This window comes from Giraffa tippelskirchi, chromosome 13 (assembly GCF_054371585.1).
Source record: "Giraffa tippelskirchi isolate mGirTip1 chromosome 13, T2T-mGirTip1v1.2.pri, whole genome shotgun sequence".
Classification (NCBI taxonomy): Eukaryota; Metazoa; Chordata; class Mammalia; order Artiodactyla; family Giraffidae; genus Giraffa; species Giraffa tippelskirchi.
The window spans coordinates 117,561,567-117,586,509 of record NC_137287.1 but is presented as its reverse complement, the minus strand read 5'-3'; the positions used below and the strand labels follow the sequence as shown (position 1 = coordinate 117,586,509).

General features: G+C 43.2%; 1 long non-coding RNA gene and 1 other non-coding gene across 2 annotated transcripts; one reads left to right on the top strand and one right to left on the bottom strand.

Moving 5' to 3' along the window:
- Positions 1-4,962: 4,962 nt before the first annotated feature.
- Positions 4,963-23,434, bottom strand: LOC145531463 (uncharacterized). Its single transcript, XR_014072462.1, has 2 exons — positions 23,354-23,434; positions 4,963-6,383 (listed from the first exon to the last, which is right to left on the bottom strand). It is a non-coding gene; the product is annotated as an uncharacterized LOC145531463 (long non-coding RNA).
- On the top strand, positions 18,393-18,465 carry TRNAK-UUU (transfer RNA lysine (anticodon UUU)). Its single transcript has one exon. It is a non-coding gene; the product is annotated as a tRNA-Lys (tRNA).
- Positions 23,435-24,943: the final 1,509 nt, after the last annotated feature.

The following is a 24,943-nucleotide window of genomic DNA, read 5'->3' as shown; positions in this document are numbered from 1 at the left end:
ACGATCTTGGGCTCAGTAACATTTCCATGCAGCTCCTTCCCAACAGATAGGTTTTAGCTCTAACGTCACCTCCTCTGGACACTCAATCTAAAAGCCCCTCCCTCCAGACTGCCTGTTTAATTTCTTTGGAGGACTTATCATGGAGTGCCCAAGGTCGCAGAAGGATCAGCCTGTAGAGGTTGACATGTAAGATGTAGTCTGGAACTTCTGGTGTTCATTTCTGTCATCATGAGGGAAAAGCCAGCCTACTGAGGAACCAAAGAGATGGAAGAAAAGCAGAGATAAAATGCAAAAGACAGACTCCTGGGTTCAGCTGTTCAGCCCACTTTGGGCTGTCCAGGTGGCGCTAGTGGTAAAGAACTCGCCTGTCAATGCAAGAGACTTAAGAGACGTGGGTTCAATCCCTGGGTTGGGAAGATCCCCTGGAGGAGGGCATGGCAAGCCCACTCCAGTATTCTTACCTGGAGAATTTCATGGACAGAGCAGCCTGACAGGCTACAGCCCATAGGGTCACAAAGAGTTGGACATCCCCTCCTGGTCCTGGGTTCCATTTTAACAGCCGATTACCCTAGTGGTGGCCCAGCCTCGGCCCCTGGTCAGCTTTTTCTGGCTTTGTTTCTCTCTCTCTTTCCTACCCTTTGTCTATCTGAGGCCGAGCCAATTCCACAGCTGCCAAAGACTAGTATTGTGATGTGCAGCAGGGCATTGCCTTTCTTAAAGTCTTCACTCTTTCTTTCTCTTTCTTTCTAAAGCTAACACACTTGAAATTTTAATTGTTTAATTGTGGTAAAATATATATAACAAAATTTACTGTTTTAAACATTGTGTACAGCTCAGCAGCATTCAGTACATTCACATTGTTATGTAATCATCATGATCATCAACCATCTACAGAAACATTTCCATCTTGCTACAGGGAACAGAGTTTCCATTTTGTAATAACTGCATTCTCCCTCCTCAGAGTCCCTGGCAACCACTTTTCTACTTTCTGTCTCCATGAGTTTGATCACTCTATGTACGTCATGTAAGAGGAATCATATAGCATCTGACTTTTTGTGTCTGGCTTATTTCACTTAGCATAGTATCTTCAAGGTTCATCATGTTGGAGTATGTGTCAGAATTTCTTGTCTTTTTAAGGCTCAATAATATTCCATTGTGTGTACAAACCACGTTTTGTTTATTCAGTCATCTTTGGTGCTTCTATCTTTCGGTGATTGTGAATCCTGCTATGAGCATGGGTGAACAAGTATCTGTTCATGTCTCTGCTTTCAAATAATTTGGGACATATATACACATGTGGAATTGTTGTATCTTACGGCAATTCTATCTTTAATTTGAGAACATGCCATATTGTTTTCCACAGCAGCTGGGCCATTTTATTTTCTCACTAGCAATGCACAAGTATTCAAATTTCTCTACATCCTCGCCAACACTTTTTTCCTTTCTTTTGAAAATTTTATTTTATAGCCACCATCCTAATGGGTTTGAAGTGGTGTTTCACTGTGGTTTTGATTTGCACTTCCTAATGATAGTGATGTGGAACATCTCTTCCTGTGCTTACTGGCCATCTACATTTGGAGATGTGTCTTTTCAGGCTTCAGAGCCTTCTTTGCTCATTTCATTCAATCTTTAGTCATCCATTCAGTACATTTATCTTAAGCATCTACTACATGCCAGGTATTGTCCTATGCACTATAGGTCAACAGTGACTAAGACAAAGTCAACAAACTGAATAACATAAAACATAAGGTCTTTTCTCAATGGAACTGCCAGTCTTAATCTATTTATAACAGAATTCTTGTTTCCAAGGGCTTACTGTGAGAATGAAATAAAATAATATCTCACCTCTGGGACAATATTCAACACATGAACATTATAGGGGTCCCAGAGGAGAAGACAGAGCAAAAGGACCTGAGAACATATTTGCAGAGATAATAGCTGAAAACTTCCCTGACATGGGAAAGGAAATAGTCAACCAGTCCAGGAAGCACAGAGTCCCAGACAGGATCCCAAGGAGGGACACACTGAGGCACATAGTGATCAAACTGACAGAAATTTAAGACAGAGATAAAACATTAAATGCAACCAGGGAAGAAGTGACAAGTAACATACAAGGGAACTCCCATCAGGCTATTAGCTGAGTTCTCAACAGAAAAATTAGCTGTTAGAAAAATTAGAAACCAGCTATTAGCTGATTTCTCAACAGCTGATTTCTCTACAAGCCAGAAGGGGGTGGCATGACATATTTAAGTGATGAAAGGGAAGAAACTACAACCAAGAATACTCTACCCACCAAAACTCTCCTTCAGATTTGATGGAGAAATCAAAAGCTTTCCAGACAAGCAAAAGTTAAGAGACTTCAGCACCACCAAACCAGCTTTAAAACAAATGCTAAAGGAAATTCTCTAGGCAGAAAACAAGAAAAGGAAAAGCCCTACCTACAGAAAATAAACCCTAAACAATTAAGAAAATGGTAATAGGATCATACATATGGATAATTACCTTGAAAAGTGAAAGTGAAAGTCATGACCCCATGGATTCATGAAATTCTCTAGGCCAGAATACTGAAGTGGGTAGCCTTTCCCTTCTCCAGGGCATCTTCCCAATGCAGGGATCAAACCCAGGTCTCCTGCATTGCAGGCAGATTCTTTACCAGCCAGCTGAGCCACCAGGCAAACCCAAGAATATTGGAGTGGGTAGCCTTTCCCTTCTCCAGGGGTCTTCCCAACCCAGGGATTGAACCCAGGTCTCTCACATTGCATTTTGCACCAACCAAAGCACATAGACTGAGCAGATGAAAACATGTGCACGTATGCACTTCCACTTACCACATCACTCTGCTTGACTCCCCAAACTGTATGTAATTATTTTATATTATTAGGTTAATCATGTTCCCATTATGGTTTGCATTTATAATTATCTTATATTTTGTCTGGCTATTGATTGTGAAAACTGATAAACTTCTTTTACTATTGTGATTATGTAACTATTACTTAATACCATTGTATCATGATTGGTTTACAGAAAAATTATAGATTTCTGTATCACCAAAACTACCATTTAATAGAAAAGCCTAATAATCATTTTTTAAAATCCAGATGCATATCAGAATTTTCTTGGAATTATTTGAAAAATACAAATGCTCAGGTATTGCTTTTTTTTTTTTTGCCAGAGTTCCAGATGTTTCTAATGAGCAGCCATGTTTAAAAACAACTGGACTATATGAGGATCTTTTACTTTCATCTAGCTTGTTTCACTTTTTCTATGTCATATTCAGTGCTCCCATTTCATTCAGTTTGTTTTCCAATTTCTCCTCTTTTTTTCTGATGTTTTCTCAAGACTTTGTCAAACGTAGTAGAAATGCTTTTGTATACATATATATAAAAATAGTATGTATAATATATATATTTTAGAAAACTTATGAATTTTTGCCTAACTAAAAAATTTGAGATTTTGATTCTACTTGTTCGACTTAGTATGAATAGAATACTAGATTTCTGATTTAAAAAAATAGATATGCAACAAGCAACAGTGGTGTACTGTATAGCACAGGGGATTATAGTCAATATCTTATAATAACCTATAATGGAAACTAATTTTGAAAATAACATATGTGTATATGTATAATTGAATCACAAACAAAAAAGAATTCTACTTCTTGAAATTTAATAATGTTTATCTTTTCGCCAATTTTTCTAAATGTCCTACGGACATCTAATAATGTATGAGATACAAAATTTTAAATATATTTGTGTAAGATATGATTAATATAAATTAAATATGAATCTATTATATTTAAATTATTAATATCATTCAAGATACTCCTATTCTATTTTCTGCACTTGATAAAATATTCTCAGAGAAACGTTAATATTTCTCACTATGATTATATGTTTTTTCTCTTCCCTCATATTCTTCTGATTTTTGCTTTATGTATCTTTATTTCTATGTTGTTAAGGGGTCTCATGGTTGATGATGTCTATTTTCTTTGTGAATTGTACCTTTTATCATTAAAAATATTCATCTTTGTTTCATTTAAAAAATAAAAATAAAATCCTATAATTTAAAAAAATCAACTATAGCCTAAAATTTTTTTTAATTCTTCAATTAAAAAAAAGATCAAACCAAATTATATTGTAAGGAACTATGCAGTTTAAGATAATATGATATATGTTTTGGTTTTACTAAATAAACTGGAAATTCATGTTTTAAAAAAATAATATAAATAAATAAAGTAAGATCAAATCATGAAAAAATAAAAATAATGTCTCAGACGTATAAGGCGTCAGCCAGCTCACCCTCTCCCCTCGCTCCTTGTACTTCCACCTCTCCGCTTCCTGTGCTCCCTGCATCTCCTCTGCCGCCTTCTTCCCATCACGGTACCCTGCCTTTCCCTTCTTTGTGTGCATTTCAAAAGCTGGTGAATTTCAGGAGCTTTGTGTACATTTCAGCAGTTGGTGAGTCTCAGAGCTGGAGCCATCATGCCTGTTGTGGGACTTCTATCCCTCCTTCAGCTTTGCTTCAAAATATGGGAACACATTTTTAAAACACTCACCAAATATTACTCATTAACCCTGTCATGGAGCAGTTGTTCTCAGCCTGCATGGAGCCTCTGTGAAGGAAGCTACCATTTCACTATAAAGTTCTTTTTTTTTTTTTCTGATATGTTTCTTGAGAATCTCCTATGACCCCAGGAGACATGGTGAGGCTGGGAGAGACAACATAAATATTTATGAGGAGGATGGATGTGAAAGCCAACAGTACTGTTTCCAACATCGAGGCTGGGGAAGAGGTGGCTTGTCAGCAGGAGGTGTCAGACTAACGAGCTGGGGTTGATCTGAGCTTGGAGTAATGGGTGGAAGTTAGACTGTAGATGAGTAGACAGGAAATAAAGAGTGGAGAATTGGATTTATCAATTAGCCTCCCCTTCTGGTAACAAATGACTGTTTAATCTCTATCATGTCAGGTGTTTTTAAAGAGCTTTATTTAGATTGACTTGCTTAATCCTCACAACCACTCTGGAAGGTGCAATTAAACAGATTTTCTAGAGCATGAAACTAACATGAGAGAACTGAAGCCATTTTTCCAAAGTCATAATACCATTGAGCGACAGATACAGGATTCAAAATTAGGCTGTCTCTGTCTTTGTGGACTGAACCACTGTCCCCTTCCCCCTGATCTCAAGGGCAGACACTGTTCCTTGTATTCTTAATCTAGGCCTGACTTTTGCAGGAGGTAGTCAATAAGCATAAACTGAATGTTAATGAATATCTGAGAGGACATCCCAGTTTATAAAATATTTCACCTCTACTAGCTCCAACATCTTCCTAGGAACCCTGAGAAGGGAACATCAATATTCCACAGATTTATAGATTAGGAAAATAAGTCATAAGCACAAGCAGCTAAGTAACAGAGTTGTGATCAAGCCTATATTTTCTGAACTCTGGTCCTGGGTTATCTCCACCAGGCTAGACCATTAGGAGGCATCAAACCCAGAGCTGGAAGAGCCCTGGGGCAAGAACAGGATAAGGTGGCAGCTGGAGAGGAACTTTGATGTTGGGACAGAAGTTTATGAGGTTCTAACATCCAATGAAGAAATTAATTGGAGAGAGGGAACTTAGGAAAATGACAATGAGGTGGTTCCTCTAATCATTTGGGAAAAGATCAATCCGGACAGATAGAACTACATGTGCAAAGGTCCTGAGGTAGGAGTGAGCTTGGTGTTCAAGGAACAGAAAACATTCCAGTCCAACTAGAGTGTTGCAAGTGTGTTAAGGAGGGGCCAGGAACACAGAGGCTTGAAGCCAGGGAAGGAGGTGGGATTTTATTTCAGATGCAACAACCCCCTGGAAAATATTAACAGGAGGGGGACTCAGTTGGATATATCATTTTAAATGATCTTTCTGGCCATCTGTGGAGGATGGGATGGGCGGTGCAAAAAGAAGAGATAAGCTTGAGGGATGCTGGATGGTCCAGGTTAAAGATGGTGATGGCTTGGATCAGAGTGGACTTGATGGAGGTGGAGAGAATTGGACAGTGCAGGATTTGTGATAGAGGTGCAGCCATGGGTTTGCTGATGCCTTTGAAAGGTGGAAGGAGGAGGGAATGTGAGCCATCGGGCATTGATCCTCAGTCGTGGACAGCTAGCTAAGGCATAGCCTCTGCAAGCTTCTCCCAATGGAGCAGGCAGGTCTCTCGGCAGTGGCTAAACAAGTCGTCTAGTGTCCTTACGAAGAGGTGAACAGGATCCTGATAAATGCCCACCTTCTTCTTCAGGCTTCTCCTCAGGGCTTGTTTCCGTGTGTCCAGCGAGGGGTCAGGCTTCAGAGGCTGCCAGCTTTCCCAGTTCTCTGGAGGGGTACATTCCACGCTGTCTGCTCCTCCTGGATGGAGAAATGTGAGACAGGAGGGAAAACATGCGAGGCTGCCAGCCCCATCAGCCTGCTGCTCAGGCCTGTGTCCTGGCGCCAAGCAGTCCATACAGATGGGCTCTGTTAGCTCTGGGCACACAGGCCCCAGGTACTGGAACCATCACCAGCTTGTGATGGATGGTGATCAGAACCGAGACTTTGTCAGCTGCAAAAGACTTGGAGGTGTTCTGATGGCAGCTGGGACAGGCATGTGTGCCGGTAGTGCACGCTTCTACTGGAACAGAGCATCTGGAAGAGTCTAGACATCCCTCTGCAATTCCCTCTGCCAAAGTGGGGGGAGAAGCTGTGACTGTGGGTTCGGGATGTCCCCATCACTCTTCCCTGATAGCAACTTAACAGCCTCACCCTCTTTGCCCTCTCCAAGTTCCTAGGGGCCCAGCCTTTGGCCCTTTACCTGGGTTTCCCATTCCAGGTATGGGAGTTTCCTGCATTCCTCCCCATCAGAGCTTCTGCATTTAATTTTATCTCACCAGTGAAGACACTGTTCTTAGAGCTTAACTAATCTGATAAATGAATGTGCACAAAAGGGGTTCAAAGATGCACTGGCTACACAGTAATTTGGTTTCCTGTCCCAACAGCATCCCCAACTAGGTTGGGAGATTAGAAAGCCCAGGAGAGGTGATAAGGCATTCTGAGTACCCCCCTGAGACTCTCTCCTTGGCTTAACCAGAAGGGTGGACAGAGGAAAGACGGTACCTTTGTCTCTGTGCAGTCCGCAAGCATTTAAGCTCTTTCCTTGGATGCCCTGTGAGAGTGGATGTGGATGTGAAAGCATTATGTCAGCTGTGCAGGGCGGGGAGGACAGCAGTATGAGCCTCGTCAGACTTTTGCAAGAAACTGCACAGGGTAATGTGTCATATAAAAACGAGCGTTTTCATGATCCTTACTGCCGCCCGCTTGATAGAGCTGATGCAGCCTCACAAACTGCAGAAGCCACACGCTCTGCTTTTTCCGTGGCACAATTCTGCCCCACCCTTGATTCTGGGGGTAGCAGAGTTTTGGCAGCTCTCCAAATTCAAGTGCAAGTTTGAAGCCAGGCAATCCAGACTCCAAGGGCTTCCCAAGTGATGTTAATGGTAAAGAACCAACCTGCCAATTCAGGAGACATAAGAGACTTGGGTCCAATCCCTGGATCAGGACGATCCCCTAGAGGAGAGCATGGCAACCCACTCCAGTATTCTTGCCTGGAGAACCCCATGGGCAGAGGAGCCTGGAGGGCTACAGTCCATGGGGTCACAAAGAGTCGGACACAACTGAAGTGACTTAGCACACAGTCCAGACCCCATCATGATAATCACAACTTTTGTTTATTGAACGCCTGCCATGGGTCATCTTCTAATCCAGGTGTTTTAACATGTATTTCCTTATTTAGTCCTCATTACAGCCCTGTTGAGATTGGGTTTTGTCATCTCACTTTTCCAGAAGGGAAGTTGAGGTTCGAGCGCTTACCTGAGGCCACACTGTGGACAGAGGCTTGGGGGGAGTGTGAGCTCCTCACACCTCACCTGACCATGGCATCTGTGTAGGATCTGTACTCTCCTCACCCTGTAGTGAGAATGTGTTCCAAATAAGCTCAGCTCAATTAGCCTAAATTTTGCAACATTTCCCTTTATGTTCCTTTTTGACTCCTACTTTGCTGGGTTTCTCTAAGGCTCACAGAGAATGTTACTGGATTAGAGGCTGGAATTGCTCCATCTCCCGATGTATCATTTAACCACTCAGCACATGCTCTCTTCTCTCCCTTCCTTCCGATTCCCTTCTCTCTGAATAGCCAAATAATACTCTGAAGACTCCTTTATTACAAGCAACAAAATCTCTAATTCAAGATGCTTTATGCGTATAAAAATTTTTTTTAAGAAAAAGAACAATGGTTTATGCATAAAGAGAATGCATTGGCTTTTGTAACTGAAAACAGAGTCCTGGTTTCAGGTACAGGTTGATCAAGGTGTTCAAAGGATACCATCAGGATCTGGTTTCTCTATCTTTTGACTCTGTCCTCACATAGATTTTCCCTTTGTGGCTGTAGTATATTTCACCTCTTAGACTCAAAGCTTCTGGGAAAGAGGTAGTATTTTTGTGCCAACATGAATTTATTCATTCAGCCAACATTCAGGGAGTATCACTTTTTCCAGACTTTTTTCTAGATGCTGAGGACTCCTGAGACAAAACAGACAAAAATTCCTGCCCTCCTGGAGCTTACAATCTTGCTGGGTAACAGACAATACAGGCATTAAGAAATAAACATAAAAGATGTCAGGTGTGACAAACGTGACGAAGATAAACAGGAAGAGGCAAGGAAATAAAGAGGGACTATTTTCTAAAAGTTGGGAAAGGCCTTTTAAGAAGGTCAAATACTAGGAAAGATCTACATGAGGCAGCTCTGTGAATAGTGGAGAGAGGACCACGTCAGGCAGAGGGACCAGAAAGTATGGAGGCAGAGGGGAGGGACCAATCAGAGTGTGTCAGTGGGAAAACAGGAGATGAGGGTGGCTGGGGATAAAGGGTAACGGGAGAGAGGCTGGAGAGGTGGGCAGGAGCCCCATCGGGTCGTGGGAGGGACTTGAGTTTTATTGTGTGTGTGACTGAGGGGCCACATGCTCATTCCTGGATCTTTACTGAGATGGATGATGTGCGATCTTGACAGTCTGAGGTCTGAACTGAGCAGGGGGCAGCAGTGGTTCTCCAGAGAAACACCGGGTGCTGCCAGCAAGAAAAGAAGCGGACTCCAAATGGCTGAACTAGCGAGGCCCCTCCAGCAGCCCCCGAGCCTGCTCTTGGGTGTCACCTCCAAGAACCCACACGATGCTCACCACCCCCTCCACATGGTGTCTACAGACACACAGGTGGGGCTGCGACTGGCGACATGAGGCTGTCCCTACCCTCTACTCACACATCTGTGTCTTGCCTTCTGTGATGGATTAGGGGCTTGCAAACAAGTGCCCTGGACCAAATCCAGCCACAAAAGCTGTTTTAATCCCTGAACTAAAGAGGTTTTTACACTACACTACACACACACACACACACAAGAATATGTGACAAAGACCACACTTGGCCTGCAAGTCCTAAACTATTTATGATCTGGTCCTTTTACAGAATAAATTTGCCGATCCTAAGGCATTGAGGGAGGGCCTTTTGTTCCATCTCTGTGTCTCTAATGGGATGGGTTCCAATGGCAACATCTGATGGCATCAGGCTAGAATCAGTCCTCTCTGATCACTGAACACATGGGTCACAAGGAGAATCCAGTTCTGCCAGCCAGGTTTTCCTACAATAGTCACAGTAAACGGTGGGTTCTTACAGGCAAACAGGATATCAAATGTTTGTTTCTGCACAGCACCCACCTGCTTCTCTGCACCACAGGAGACTTGTCTCCGCTTGGTGATGCCTCCCCCCAACTCTCAGCACCTGAGTTTCCTGGGGCATCAGCCCAGGTTTCAGAAAGGAGTTCTAAACCCACTAAGCCAATGAGTTGAAATTCTAGGATCTCTGGCAAAAAAAAAACCCCACAACTTGATGGAGGTGGGTTCTCTGTAGGGATGGTATCTCTTGCCATTGGCCTGGGAAGTGGGAGGTTGTTAGACCTGACCCCTGGGGAAGGAACCCCAACAGAGGCGGGCAGAGCTGAGAAATGAGAAGAGGGAGACTGGTGGCGGCGGCAGCCCCCAGTAAGTGGCTGTTTGTTATCCAGGCTTCTCCTCTGCCCAGCTGCGTGACTGGGTAGAATGACCACACAATTCATTGACCAAATCAGACCACTTCTGAGAGTAAATGGGGTGCTCATGATCATTATTTGGGGGCCATCCCAGGCAAAGCTGGATGGAGAGCCACCCTGGAATAGAACTGAGCCAATGTTCAAGTCACTTTATCTCAGACTTTTCATCTGAGAAATACTGATCTCCAAAGCGACTTTATGACGATTTGATCAATTGATACATGTAAAGTACTTTGAAGACTGCCAGGCACATCTTAAACTACTGCCATGTGTTAGCTATTGTTGCTGATGATGTTGTTGTTTTTGTTACTGTTTGTCCCAGAACATCCTTAAATTTCCTCCCATGTTTAGAGAATTTCCCATCTTATGGGCTCATGTTTCCCCAAATGAGAAGTCACAAACATGCTTTCCTGCACCCTATAGGGTGCAGGAAGGTGACCTGGTTCATTGAGTTAGATGCACCATACCATCCAGAAGCTGGTCACCTGGAGAAGATGCCACACTGATCTTTGTTGGCAAGAGGTCCCCAGGACACACAATTTCCTGTTGGCATCAATGTGGGGGTTCCAATGCTGGTGCCTGGGCTTAGCTGCAATGGCCCCAGGAGTGGGGATATTAGTTTGTGTTCTGGAGCAGCTCTGCACTGCAATTTGAATTTCGAATTTCACTCCTGATTTCAGATCCACCAAATCCCTTTTTTTTTTTTTGCTCTTCCCAGATATCCTGTAAGCCACATAAACCTTTTACATTTATATTAGATCGATTTCTCTATTAGATTGATTTCTCCTGGCCCAGTTCTATTTGTAACTAATGAATAACCGATAAAAAAAAAAAAAACAACCCTTGATCCAACCAGCCTGCAATCCTTCTCCAAACTTTTCAGTTAAACGAGCCATTTCCCCTTATCTTCTAGTTTAGTTTAATTTTGGATCTCTACCATTTGCAGCCAATGCCTGCTACTAGCACACATAGTGGCTATCAAAATTTGGGGGAAAACATAGAAAATTAAAAAAAAAACCATAGTACTTGTATAAAACCTTAAAATGTTCCCCACCCTCCTATCTCATATGTCCATTTTCACTCAGCCATTTAAACGGAGTCCCTGGCTACTGACCTTTGAAGCCAAAGATAGACAACAAGGGTCTCCTATTTTTCTACTACTATTTCCCAATTTCTGTCTTAGGAAATGCAAACTAAACTGGATTGCTGCCAGCAGGTCTTCAGAATAAGTGGAATTCCTGTGTGTGCTTTGAAAGGCAATTGTCTCCGGAGAAACCTATCTTCTTTCCCACCTTGAACTTGTGGTTCCCTGATATCAGAGTGCTTTGTGAACACATAAAAAGGAAAAGAAAACACAGCATATTCAGATTGCCATACCCTCCCACCCTTCTACCCACCCACCTCCAAGTCCCTATGAAAAGTTCAGCCCTGAGAAGGGCAGGTTTTCTAAATACAGAGCTTTGTGAAAAGCCTTTAAGACATATCCTCTTATCAACACCCCCAGATAATTTATTTGGGTATGAATGAAGTTTTCAGCCCATGAGAAGAAAAAAAAAAGTTAAACATCTCTGGAAATAAAATTCCCATTCACACTCAGAGTTTACATTTCCAACATTATTTCCATCTGCCTGTCAGAACTGGGAGGAGGAGGAAAAAGACTGAGACTTCAGTCCACAATCTTAGCTGTCCTACATTTCTATGGGCGGGCAGAGGTTGACGCCACCTTTGAGGGAAGGCGGTCCAGCACCGTCCTCCAGCAGGGATCCGGGATTTGATTCTGGAAAGTCAGGCCATATCTGGTTGAGCGTGGGGCCTGTGGGAGAATCTTCTTCTCTTCTAAGGGAAATTCAAGTCATGCCTTCAGAGACATCAGTTTGCCTGTGTGACTTTAAATGTCATTTTTAAAACATTATACAGTGAAATTGACCTTTTGCAGTGTACATGTCTATGAATTTTAATGTATGCATATATGTTGTGTAATCCTCATATAATCAGGATAGAGAACAGTGCTATCATCTGCCCTCACCGAAAAAACCCAGCCTCCTGTTAGTCCCTTCCAGGCACAATTTCTCCCTCACTTGTAACTCCTGGCAGCCCTGTACTGTTCTGTATCTTGGGGTTTCTTTCCCCCTTTCCAGGAAGTCATGTAAATGGAAATACACAGTAATTTTTGAGACTGTTTTTTTCCCATTCAACATAATGCCTTCCAGATTCAAAGTTGCTCTGTATATCAATAGTTCATTCCTTTTATTCCTGAGTAGCATTCCATCATGTGGATGTATAGGCTATTTAACCATTAGCTTGCTGAAGGGCATTTGGGTGGTTTCCATATTTTTGCAATTATGAAGAGAACTGCTATAAACATTGGGGTAGAGGTTTTTGTGAGAACATAACTTTCCTTTCCTCTAGGGTAAATACTCAGGAATGGCATTGCTGGGTCATCTGGTAAGCGTGTGTTTAATTTTGTAAGAATCTAAAAAACTGCTTTCCAGAATGACTGTACCATTTTGTTTTTCTAAATGGAACACATGAGTTCCAGTTGCTCCACAAGCTTTTATATATATACATACAAACACTATAGATATATATAAGCTTATATATTAATATACTGTATTGTCAGGTTTTCACAATGGCTACTCTAACAGATGGGCCGTGGTATTTCATTGTGGCTTTAATTAGCACTTCCCTAATGGCTAATGACATAGAAAAGTTTAGTATGTGTAGCAAATGTCAGAGAAACCACCTTAAACTAGTTTCATAGTTAATAACAATTTTGTTGTTGGTGGCTGGGTTGGGTTGGGTTTGATGCCCATAAGAGAGAGGTCCAGAGGTAGCATGCCTCATGATAGGTCAAACCCAGGATCTTAAACGATTTGGTTTCTCTCATTCACTTCTGCTTTCTGATGTTGCCTTTATTCTCGGGCTCTATCTTCTGGCCATTCTGGGTTCTCAACAGGAAACAGCAGAATTGCTCCTGGGAGTCTAGAACACAGACCTTCACACAAACTAGGGGGATAAAGGGGATCTCACAGTATCTAATGCACAAGTCTTAAATTTTTTTATCCTTTAGCTAGCTCAAATTGAGTTATGAGTCTATTCCTAATCCAGTTGTCAAAACCAAAATGGCAGAGTGTGCCATTTGGCATAAGCTTGCACAAGCAACCCCAATGGATCTGATTCTGGTATCAGTCCAAACATGTGTCTGGGAATATAGGAGAGATAATAATTTTTCCAAAGGAAAATCAGAGTATAAACAATGGGAGAAGGGATAGGTGAACAGATGCTCTGGAGCTAAATCATTTAAATCAATTTTGAATGCAAACCTTAAAAGTACTAATTCATCCTTACTTAATTATTCAAAATGATGTGTTGTTCACATAAGCAATATATTCAGAGGTTCAGATATCAGGAGTAGCTTAAGATTCTTCTCCATTTAATCTTTTGTTTTTAAAGATGGTACCTTTCTCCTCCTCCTCAGTCTGGCTTCCCAAAATGCCCCAGCATTTCTGATATTCAAATCCCCAGTTCTCCCATATATATCCAGAGGGTGACATATCCAAGGAAAATCTGAACTCTGCCCTGATTGGGCCACCCTAAGCCTACTACATGCTGACTGGCTCAGGTATGGTTTTGGTGAACCAATCATGTGGGAAAGAGGATGGGATTATACTGCTTAGGTTGGAATGTTCAGTCCCACTGTCACTGGGCATGGGGTCACTTTCCCTGAGACACATGGATGACTTGGGAGGAGGGTGAGCATGACCAACCCTGAGATTATTGCATGGCAGGGGTATGGGTGGCCAGAGACTGGGTGGGCATGGAAAATACCTACAAAAACCGCCATGGAACCCACATCTTTCCAAAGAATAGAATGAGTCTTTTCCATTTGTAATTTCCACAATATTCAGTTAGTGGCACTTGGCACTCAATCAATTTTTGATGACTGGATTAACAAGTTAAAACAATCTATAGGGAATAAAATTCTAATCACATTTAAAACTAGGATTCACAGTCCTAGGGCTAATTCCAGTTACAGGCACTATAACTGAGAAGACATATTTGCTATAGCTGTGTCTGTGAGCTGTCAAAATATTTTGAAGTTAAGTAATAATTTGGTATCTATTAAGATTCTATCTTCAAAAGTCTTCCTTTCAGTGAACACAGAGCATGGAAGACAAGGCAAGCCAATGTCATTTTATCTCAGCTTCTAGGCTAAGGGCTGTGATACACTGACATATGTCACAAAAGTCAAAACTCAGCTCTTTGGAAGGAAACAGACGATCCTTTAAGACACAGCATCTGATGGATAATTCTGGAAGTTAATGCTGTGGAGTCACAAGAAGGGTGAAAACCCTTCACAACTCGTGATCAAGGTCAGATTTCAACAGAGTCCTATGGATGAGTAAGATGATCCTAAAAGTCAAGGATGGTGTTGGAATTGGGGTGAGGGGTCCACAGCCAAGGCTTAGAGTCAAGTAAAAGGAAGGGATGTTGCATTAGGGGACCTCAAGACCATTGTCAGGCTTGCTGATTCACGGGGGAGGGGCGGGGGGAACGCTCATATGACTCCAAGTATAACCATACTTAGGGGCTGTGATTTATTACAGGGAATCAATACAAAGTAAACCAACAAAGAGAAAAGGCACATGCAATGAAGTTCGAGGGAAACCAGGAGCAAGCTTCTAAGAGTCTTTCTCGGTGGAGTCACGCACGTCTCCCTTAATTCCTCCAGCAACAAGATGTGACAACATGTATGCATGTTGCCCACCAGGCAAGCTCATTAGAGGCTCAGTGCCCAGGATTTTTATTGGGGATCGGGCCTGTGGCAGCTTCTGCCTAGCATGCACCCACACCCCAGACTCCCAGAAGGAGAGCAGGTGTTCAGCATAAACCATATTGTTTTGTATAAACAGTTTAGGCACAGGGAGCCCCTCTTATCAGAGTGTTGGAAACCCTCCCCACATCCAAATTCCCATACACCAGTCAAGGGCCAACCCTGCAAGCAGGGATTTCAAAAGAGATCATTCAGGCCTGCTATGGCAACTCTCTTCTGCACAGATGTTCAAGAGTTCAATCTCTAAGATGGTCGTTCACATCTCTAATCATGGAGACTTGGCATAATAATAATTAACACTTACTGCTCCTGCCCTCTGCCAATGATTGGGTGAGTTATTGCCTCTCTCTGAGCCTTAGTTTCTTTACCTGAAAACAAACAAGATTAAGCACAAAGTGGCTGAGCCAAGTAACCCAGGCAAGAGGTGAGAACACCTGTTCCCCGCAGGGGAGATGGTGAGCATTACCTTCTGCCCCTCTTCCTCCCCCGAAGCCCCTGTTTTAATGCAGGGGGATCATCTAAGCCTGTCCAGGCAGGAGCAGGATTCCATTCCACTCACGGCACCCCAGCCTGGCCTCAGAGGGTCATGCAGCTGAGCAAAGCTGGAGAAAAGAGCTGGGAAACCGGCAGGATTTATAGCATGCCTTCCCTGATGGCTCAAATGGCAAAGTGACTGCCTGCAATGTGTGATACCTGGGTTCAATCCCTGGGTCAGGAAGATCCCCTGGAGAAGGAAACAGCAACCCACTCCGGTACTCTCTCCTGGAAAATTTCATGGACAGAGGAGCCTGGTAGGCTACAGTCCATGGAGTCGCAAAGAGTCGGACACGACTGACTGACTTCATTTTCTTTCTTCTTTTCAAAGCACTTTACGGATGTGCACCTGCATAACCTCATTTCTCTCCCGAAGATCGAGGGACAACCCAGACACACGGAGACACATGAATCTCTCTAGCGCAGTGCTTAATATCAAGAGTGATAAAAACGCATTTGCAGAATAAACAAGTGCATTCATAAATAAATGCAAGAATGAATGAAGCCTGGTTTTGAGCAGAGACATGAACACTGCTTCCCTTGGGTTCAGCAGAGCAGAATCTGCAAATGCAGTCCTTTCTCAGGAGTTGCCAACCCAACTCAGCAGTTGACAAGAAGCGCTTATGCCCACATTCACAGGTCCATGGGGCCACCACAGCTAAGTTGATCTTGGCCAGGCTCTACGGGGCTTGCTCCACGAGCTGAGATGAAGCAGCCATCTGGGTACGTTCTTCTCGTAGCTGATCCCCAAGAGCAAGAGCAAAACAAGCTGCGGGAGCACGTTGAATGTCTTTGGTCTGTCACTTTCACTGATATTCAGCTGGTCAAAGCAAAGCAGTGAGCCAAACCCGTATCAAAGGGGGTGTGAAGGAAGCACTTCCCACTCACACGGTGATGGGAAGAGATTGAATATTTGCTAAACAAGAATTCAAATTATCAACTGAGCCATAGCACCTGGATAGATGTATAGATGGTAGAATCTGAAATATCCTCATGAAAGAAAAAAAAAATCATAGTAGCAGTTAATGCAAACACACCTAGAGCCATCTGTTTAATAGCAGCAGCCTCAAGTCTCAGTGGCAGCAGGCAATAGCCCCCAGGGGCTTCTAGACCATTCCAGGATGGAAGGTGCAAGGTCATTGCTCCATCCCCAGCAGGTGGATTCAGCACACATTTTAACTCCAATTTCAACTCAAACGGCAGCTGCTATTGTTGCCTAGGGACTCCTATCTTTTTACATGTTATTGTAGATCAGTTGCCCGCCGCTGCAATAAAGAGCTCTCGATGAGTTGTCTGGAATTTCTAAATCAGTACTGCAGAGAGGCTGGCAGAAAAAACAGGCAAGCTCCCTGTCATGGGTGATTGATGCCAGACTCCAGCAGGCAATTATGAGGTCCCAGCTTTGTGAAACCAGACCCAGCCCCATACCACAGCTCAGAGGAGGACATTTGCTTCTCTTGCAGGTGAGGTGAGTGGTGGGTGTGGCTGAGCAGCAGGAGAGTTTGGAAGGCACTGGACACACATCAAAGCCAGATAGGATTCACCTGTATCCATTGATGGTCAAGAGAAAGCACCCCAGCTTCCTTTAATGCCTCTTGGGCACCCAACTGTGTCCTTACCCTTATGCAATGGAAGGGACAGACAGGGATGGTCAGGTACCAAACGCGCAATCATCAAATTGAAATGCCCAGGCCCCTGCGGGCCCATGAAGATTTTCCAAGGGTTCATAGGCACAGATGGTCCTAAGAGGGCCAGTTCCCAGACCCTCTACTTAACTCCTGTTGTATTTGCCACTTCCTCCTTCACACATGTCCTTCTTCCACTATATAAAAAATAAGTTTATCAGTCGGGATGCCAACAGGAAACAGAAAGTGCAGTCAAATCGGGTTATTTGAGGAGTGATAGAGGAAATATTAATAAAGGTGTAGGTGGAGTAAAGAAAACTACAAAGGATTGTGCCTCCCCTTTGGGCTGGTGGAGTCCTGAGTAGGGTCAGGGGGGAGAAGTTTCTAGAACCTGGAGACAGGCTATGTAAAGTGTGAAGGAGCTGTGGCCTTCTGGAGAAAATGCAGAGGTGCCCTGAGTCACTCCGCAGATGAGCCCCGGCATAAATGCCCAGCCAACCTTCTCTCTTCTCCTCCTCGCTTCCACCAATGCCAGGCTCCCCGTTGGACAAACACAACCAGAAGCCATAGGGGAAGGGAGCCCACTGATTGGTCCATGCAGTTAGCCTCCAAGGCAGAAGGAGGGTAGAGACGGGTGGGAGATGAGAGAGGCCTCTGAAAAGGCATCGCCCATTCTGAATCTTACAGAGATGCAGTCCCCTGCTCCTGCTGCAAGGAAAAAAAAAAGAAAGCATGTCCTTCAGGGCACTAAGCAAAGGCACATTTTGAAATGCTCACCTTCAGTGCAGAACGTGAATGTCTGATAACCAGGTAGCACATCTATTGTATAACTGAGAACCACCTGCTTTTACCGAGTCAGACTGTTTTCAATTCTTCATTGTCACAGAAATTGGAGAATCTAGTACCAGTGTCAGTTCATAGATTATCAAAACTCATTATGTAATTTTTGGCATATAACTTGAAAAAAGACCAAATGATTGCGCTGTAGACAACAGAAACCCTTCCAAGTCCATCTGTTTGTTTCCCTAAACAGTTCTCAGCGCTGATACCAAGAAAAACAAATGTGTGAATGCCATTGATGCTGAAGCCTGCCTTTTTAAAATAATAGTATTCATTCATGAATATATTCAATGAAAAAAGTCCCACCTCTCATATTAAGAGAAGTGTATCCCAGAGTATTTTACTTTTTTAAGAATTGATCAGTCTTTATCACAAACTGTGACATGTTTAAGTTGTTTTGCTCAGTATATTCTACTGCCTATGTAGCTCAGCTGGTACAGCATTAGACTTTTAATCTGAGGGCCCAGGGTTCAAGTCCCTGTCCAGGCACCATAAATAAATAAATAATGTATCCTACTAATAACTATAATGATAATTGAATTTAAAATAACTTAAAATTTAAAGGCTTGTAATCAATGAAAAGCATTTTAATTTCAATTTTTAAGCACATTTTTGTTGCAGTGATAAGTGATAAAGTGATTAATAAAAGGCTTCCAAGAATAAAAATATATATTAAGACTAAATTTCTGCCAGGGGTGTATAAGTTGATGGAGAAAAAAGAACAGGGCAGAATTCCTAAGAAAGAAAAGCTTGTATATGTATTTTTTTTAACCCATGATGGTGGCTATTGAACCAGAATGGAATTGAGCTTCAATGGACTACTTTTGAAAGTTACATTATAATTTTCTTTTTGGTTCTGTTGAGATGGATGAAACTGGAGCCCATTATACAGAGTGAAGTAAGCCAGAAAGAAAAATACCAATACAGTATACTAATGCATATATATGGAATTTGAAAGATGGTAACGATAACCCTATATGCGAGACAGAATAAGAGACACAGATGCATAGAACAGTCTTATGGACTCTGAGGGAGAAGGTGAGGGTGGGACGTTCTTGGAGAATAGCATTGAAACATGTATATTATCACATGTGAAACAGAACACCATTCCATGTTCGATACATGAGACAAATGCTCAGGGCTGGGGCAATGGGATGACCCAGAGGGATGGGATGGGGAGGGAGGTGGGTGGGGGGTCCAGGAAGGGGGACACATGTAAACCCATGGCTGATTCATGTCAATGTATGGCAAAAACTATTACAATATTGTAATTAGCCCCCAACTAAAATAAATAAATTTATTTAAAAATAAAAAAATAAAATAAAATGCCAATATCTACATGTCAAAAAATTATATCCATTTATATAAATTTCATTTACTTATATATAAAATAAATATTTACTCTATTTTGAGATTTACTGATATATTAACACTCTAGATAATTTATTTGCCTGTGTGTGTGCTTAAGTAGCTTCAGTCATGTCTGACTCTTCACGACCCTATGGACTGTAGCCCGCCAGGCTCCTCTGTCCATGGGATTCTCCAGGCAAGAATACTGGAGTGGGTTGCCATGACCTCATCCAGGGGATCTTCCCGATCCAGGGGATCTTCCCAACCCAGGGATCGAACCCTGAGTCTCTTATGTCTCCTGCCCTGGCAGGCAGATTCTTTACCACTAGTGCCACCTGGGAAGCACATGTAATTTATTTAATTATATTCAAATATGTATTTAAGCCTATGATACAAAATTTAGACAATAACTTTAAAATGTAAGAGGATGTGAGAAGTTCCATATCAGAAGTGCAGAATTCTTCACAGCTTTTCTGATTGTCATACTAAGAATGCTACTAATTATGAATATTTTTAAAATATACTTTCAAAGGTATTAACAGTGCTCTTATAGTGAAAAACAAGGGGGAAAGTGAATGTATAACAATAGAAGAATGATTACTACACATCTATTTAATAAAATGTGATAACTAGACATAAAAAAATTGTGAGAGTATGGATGGGATTTTCAAAGTGGGAGGAAGTGCTGCAAGATGGGTCTCAGAATCAAGCAAGGCTCAGGTATTTTGAAGGGTCTTGTTTGCCCATCAAATGCTCAGAAAACAAGGTAGACTCCAGCCAGGATTGCACATCACAGCTGCCTGATGACAAGGTAATGATGTGCTATCAGAGCAGGGGATTGCTGTGGATTGAGGTGATCACAACTGATGTCCTAGAGGAACGGAAATTAACCCAGGATTTGAAGGAAGCTTGAACTGCATCTGAGAATATGGAGGAAAAATTGTCAGGGAAGTTTAGAAAGAGACAGTGGCTTGTGGACCCTGAAGTCTCTTCATCTGCCATCAGATCCACCTGTGGACACTCAGTTACTCCCAACCGTAACAACAGCAACAGTAGGAGGAGGAGGAGCAGTGATATTGCACATCTGTATTTGTTGAACACGACATTTAGGTGTTGGTCTGAGATACAGAGGTATGGATTCTAGGATTCTAATCCCCATTCTCAGCCGCTGTTCCACACCACTTCTCTTAACCTTCTCTTGGTGCTGTTCATTCATGCCATCATTCCTTCTTCATTTCATTCAGCAGGTAACTGTTTCAGCCGGCTGTGAACTGATTCTTTTAGATATAATTTTCAAGATACCTTTCTGCTAAGTCACTTCAGTTGTGTCCGACTCTGTGCGACCCCATAGACGGCAGCCCACCAGGCTTCCCCGTCCCTGGGATTCTCCAGACAAGAACACTGGAGTGGGTTGCCATTTCCTTCTCCACAAGATATCTTAACTATTGGTAAATTCTCACCTGCTCTGATTTCCTTGTAGAACCCCACTCTGGTGGGGTTTGATTCACCCCTTCTCCCTTGGAAGGATGCTGCCTTCCCATCCCAACCCTTGGAAGAGAACCACCCTCTCTCTGCTCTCCTCTCCCTCACTCTCCAGTCTCTACCCATACCCAGCTCCCACACCCAGCTCCCACACCCAGCTTATCCTGGCCAGTCCTTTGAGACTCCACCTTTCTCGGAACCCAGAAATCTCTTCCAACCTGTCAACCATCCACTCCCCCATCCGTAGAGTTTTGCACTGTGTGTCCAATCAGAGTGCACACTGGCTCTGCCTGTTACCTTCTGAATTTCCCCAAGATTTCTAGCTCAATGGCACCCATTGTGATGAGATTTGATATTCCATTCAGCTAGAGTTTCCCCCCAAATGAACAGCTCCTTAAACAAGATGAAGATGTATGTCAGCCTTATATAAATGTGGACAGTCGAGGGTGAGTACAGTGGCTCCCAAGGGCTCAGGCCCCCTCTGTCTTGTTGCTCTGTCATGCTCAGCGTAAGGCTTCTCACTCCTAGGTGCCTGATTTACATTGGACACCTGCGTCTGAATTTCAGCCACAGGAAGCAGGAAGGAAGCAGTGCAGGGAGGGAGCGCTCTCTTTCCTTAAGATGCTTCTCAGAATTTGAACACAGTACTTAGGCTTACATCACACTAACTAGAATTTAGTGATGTGGCCACACCTACTGGCAAGCCAGAATGGGAAATGTAGTTTTTCTCCTACGTGGTTTTGTGCCAAGCAAAATACCTAGGCTACTAATACAAAAGAAGGAAAGCACAGATATTAGAGAAGAACCCCCAAAGTCTGCCAAAGCACCTCTCATTTCCTTCCCCCTTGGACTGGACCCATTTCTCCAGCCCAGCCCCCAAACCTCCTGGTCCCATTTTTCCATGGATCTTAAGGACCAGGGCACAGAGTCTCCTTGTCGGTGACCAACCCTCTTTCCCAGCCCCCAGGAAAATCCTGTCTTTACTAATATGATACTGCTTCCCAGGGGCTTGTCCTCTGACTTTTCTAGTACTCATGAATCCATGTTTACAGACAGGCTTTCCATTAATCTACAATCCACCCCTCACACTTTGAAGCAAAAACTAAATGTTCTCTGCCCATAGTCAACAATACTTAAAATTTCCTTAGGAGGGGAGATCTCAGAGCCCTGCCCTGTGCAGTGGAAGCAGCTATGGTGAGGTTGACACTGCCTGATGGAAGCCCTCTGATGGCTGAAACACCAAGAACACTGCCCTCTACGGTCATCTCCACTGGCAATCGATTTTGCGTGAGAAACAAAAATAAATCTTGATGTGTTAACTGCAATTTGGGGGTTACTTGTTACCTTTCCTGACTGAGAGGAGGCTGGGCCAAAGAATGAGGTTAGGATACTGGCTTGATCCTGAATTTGCAAAACCTCACACTTGCCGCTTGGAGTGTGTGTCCCAGATAGATCACAGTAAACAGTTGCCTAAAAATGAGTTTACTTGACCTTGGAAATATTTTTCTTAGCATTATATAGATGGCATTGAGAACACTGATAGATGGTATGAGGGCACTGAAGGCTCCTTCTCTATGCTATTTCTTGAAACCACTATTCACTTAAAAATAATAATGTAATAATTAAACACATTTCATTTTAAATGAAAGAAAATTAAAGATTAATTAATAAACTCAAGGACTCGGGTGTTTACCAGTTTCTTAAGGAGCAACTCTTATTGCGGCTTAATTAAGAAGCTCAGCTGTGATGCTATTAAACAGGTTGAGGGAGCCCCAGTTGATTCAGGGCTGCGTAGAGGCACAGCCTTTATTAGTCTTCTCTGCTTCTATGGAAAGCAAAGTAGGTTTGTGTTCCACTTGGGGACTAATCCATTTGTCACTGCTAAATCTCTGAGGACAGGGATGTCCATTTCAAACCTAATTTGCAGCTGCCTTTTCATCTTAGTGGTTTGGGAATGGAATTTATTTGCTTCGACCCTAGTATATTTTGGGTCCCCCATGCAACTATCAAGTGCCTGCAGTGAAATTTCAGTAGAGCATTAACAATTTGTTTTCTCGATACCAGTTCCATCTGTCAAAGGCTTGCACCCAGGCCCATAAGGGAACGTCACTCTCCCCCCCTTTGTAATGGTTTTATGCAAATAACATGCAACGCTTAGTTCTGTGATGATGATTTCAAGGAGAAAGAAAACTGGAGGGGAGAAGGAAACTGAGAAACAGGGAGAAGGGAGTGACGGAGGAGGGAGGGAGGGAGGGAGGGAGGGGGAAGTGGGGCAGAGCCGGGCTCCTGCGGAGAAAGGAGAGCGGCTGAAGGGGACGGCGGGGAGGGAGCAGTGTGGCGGGACGGGGGTGGGGACCACTTGCTGCTCTGAGTATCTCCGGGCCTTGCTGTGAGAAGACAAATGAGACGTGGTGTGACGGGTGCTGTGGAAAGGGTCCACCGCTCCTTCCACAATGCTAGTTACTCCCGCTCAAGCCGGGGGAGGGAAAGCCATTCCAGCAAGCCAGGGAGCAGAGGAAGGATTTTCGAAGGGACTCCGACTTACCCCTGGGGGCACGAAAGCACTTCTAAAGAGCTTGTGGGCACTGATCTTCAAACTCCACACAGCAACGTTCCCAACTGACCTACCTGGAAACGCTCCCACCGCCCACCGTTCCATCTCCCCTTCACAACTGGCCTTGCTCAGTTTAGAAGCAGTGTGATCTTCACCCACCCAGAGTCTCCCCACAGTGCCTTGCTTCAGGGCTGGCAGACCCCCCACAGGTTCAACAAGGGGGCAACTGCAACGCTGGGGGCTGGGGCGAGTGTCCTTTCATTTAAGACATTCTGATCCCCTTCATCTGCCTCATAAGAGGTGTATTTCCAATAAAATGTTGCTTTGATGTTTAATAATTATTTATCCAAATGTGTTATATCAATCACTTGGGTGTTGCAAATTGCAATGATAAGTTTGATTCTAAACATAGTTAATTCATAAGTAAAGTCATTTATAAGATAAAAATATATTGAAATAAGATAAAAATTATCAGGGAGGAGGGGAAGAGATCTTTCAAGGAGAAAAGGGAATGATCCATAGTTTTAATGGTTGAGAAAAATGTAATGTATCCTTTTGAAAGGAATGTGGATATTAAACAACATGCTATTTAGCTTGAATAAGATACATGTTGAAAGATGATAGAACTGTTTTATTGCAAAATATCAGCATGTATGCTACTCTGCCATTTACACAGCTTTGGTGTTTTGTCCTTTGCATTTGACTTTAGTTTTTCTGAGCCTCTTTTCTGTTCTTTTCTTCCCTGTCTAGAACTGGTTTTCTCTTTGGGGCTAATTTTTAACTCCAAAAGTCTGCATTTATATCAATTCATGAGAATGGTGCAAAGAGGATGAGAGAGAAGCCCAGGCCTTTCTGGCATCCAGAGCCCAAACAGTGAGTGAACAGGCCTCGGTCAGCATCCCCAGGGCCTGGCCCATCCACTGGCTCTACTATAGGAAATGGGGGTTCATGGTTCTGTGCCTCACAAAGCTACCCATTGCTGCCTGTCATGGGTGTGGTGGATGCAAGTCCTGTTCGCTGAATATTTCCTGTCTCTTCCCAGGCTCTTCTCCTTGGAAGCTGTGTGACTGCCATTGCTTGTGACACTCGGGAGGAAGTGGTAGTGACCCTCTTGGGCAAACATTTTAAGCCATGCCTCCTTCTGCCTGCTACTAGAAGGAAGTGCCAAGATGGAATCTGTGAGCCTGGGTCCTAGTATAAAGAGATCCCAGCTGACCCTGAGGTGACAATGCAGCCTTCATCAGAAGGAACTGTTTCTTATTTTCAGCCACTGAGATTTTGCAGTGAGGAAGGCATGGCAGCCCACTCCAGTATTCTTGCCTGGAGAATCCAATGGGGAGAGCAGCCTGGCGGGCTACAGTCCATAGGGTCACACAGAGTCAGACACGACTGAAGCGACTTAGCATTAGCATTGTTACTGCAGCAGGACTTCACCCATCCTGTAGCAAGAGTCATTTGCAAATAGCCGAGACTTCAAATGTTGAATCTGTGAAATGCAAAGCAATTTATATTCAGATCATCGTTGTAACCATTTCTTTTCCATCTACAAAGCTTGCAGCCTTTCCTCAAGAGGAAATTTTT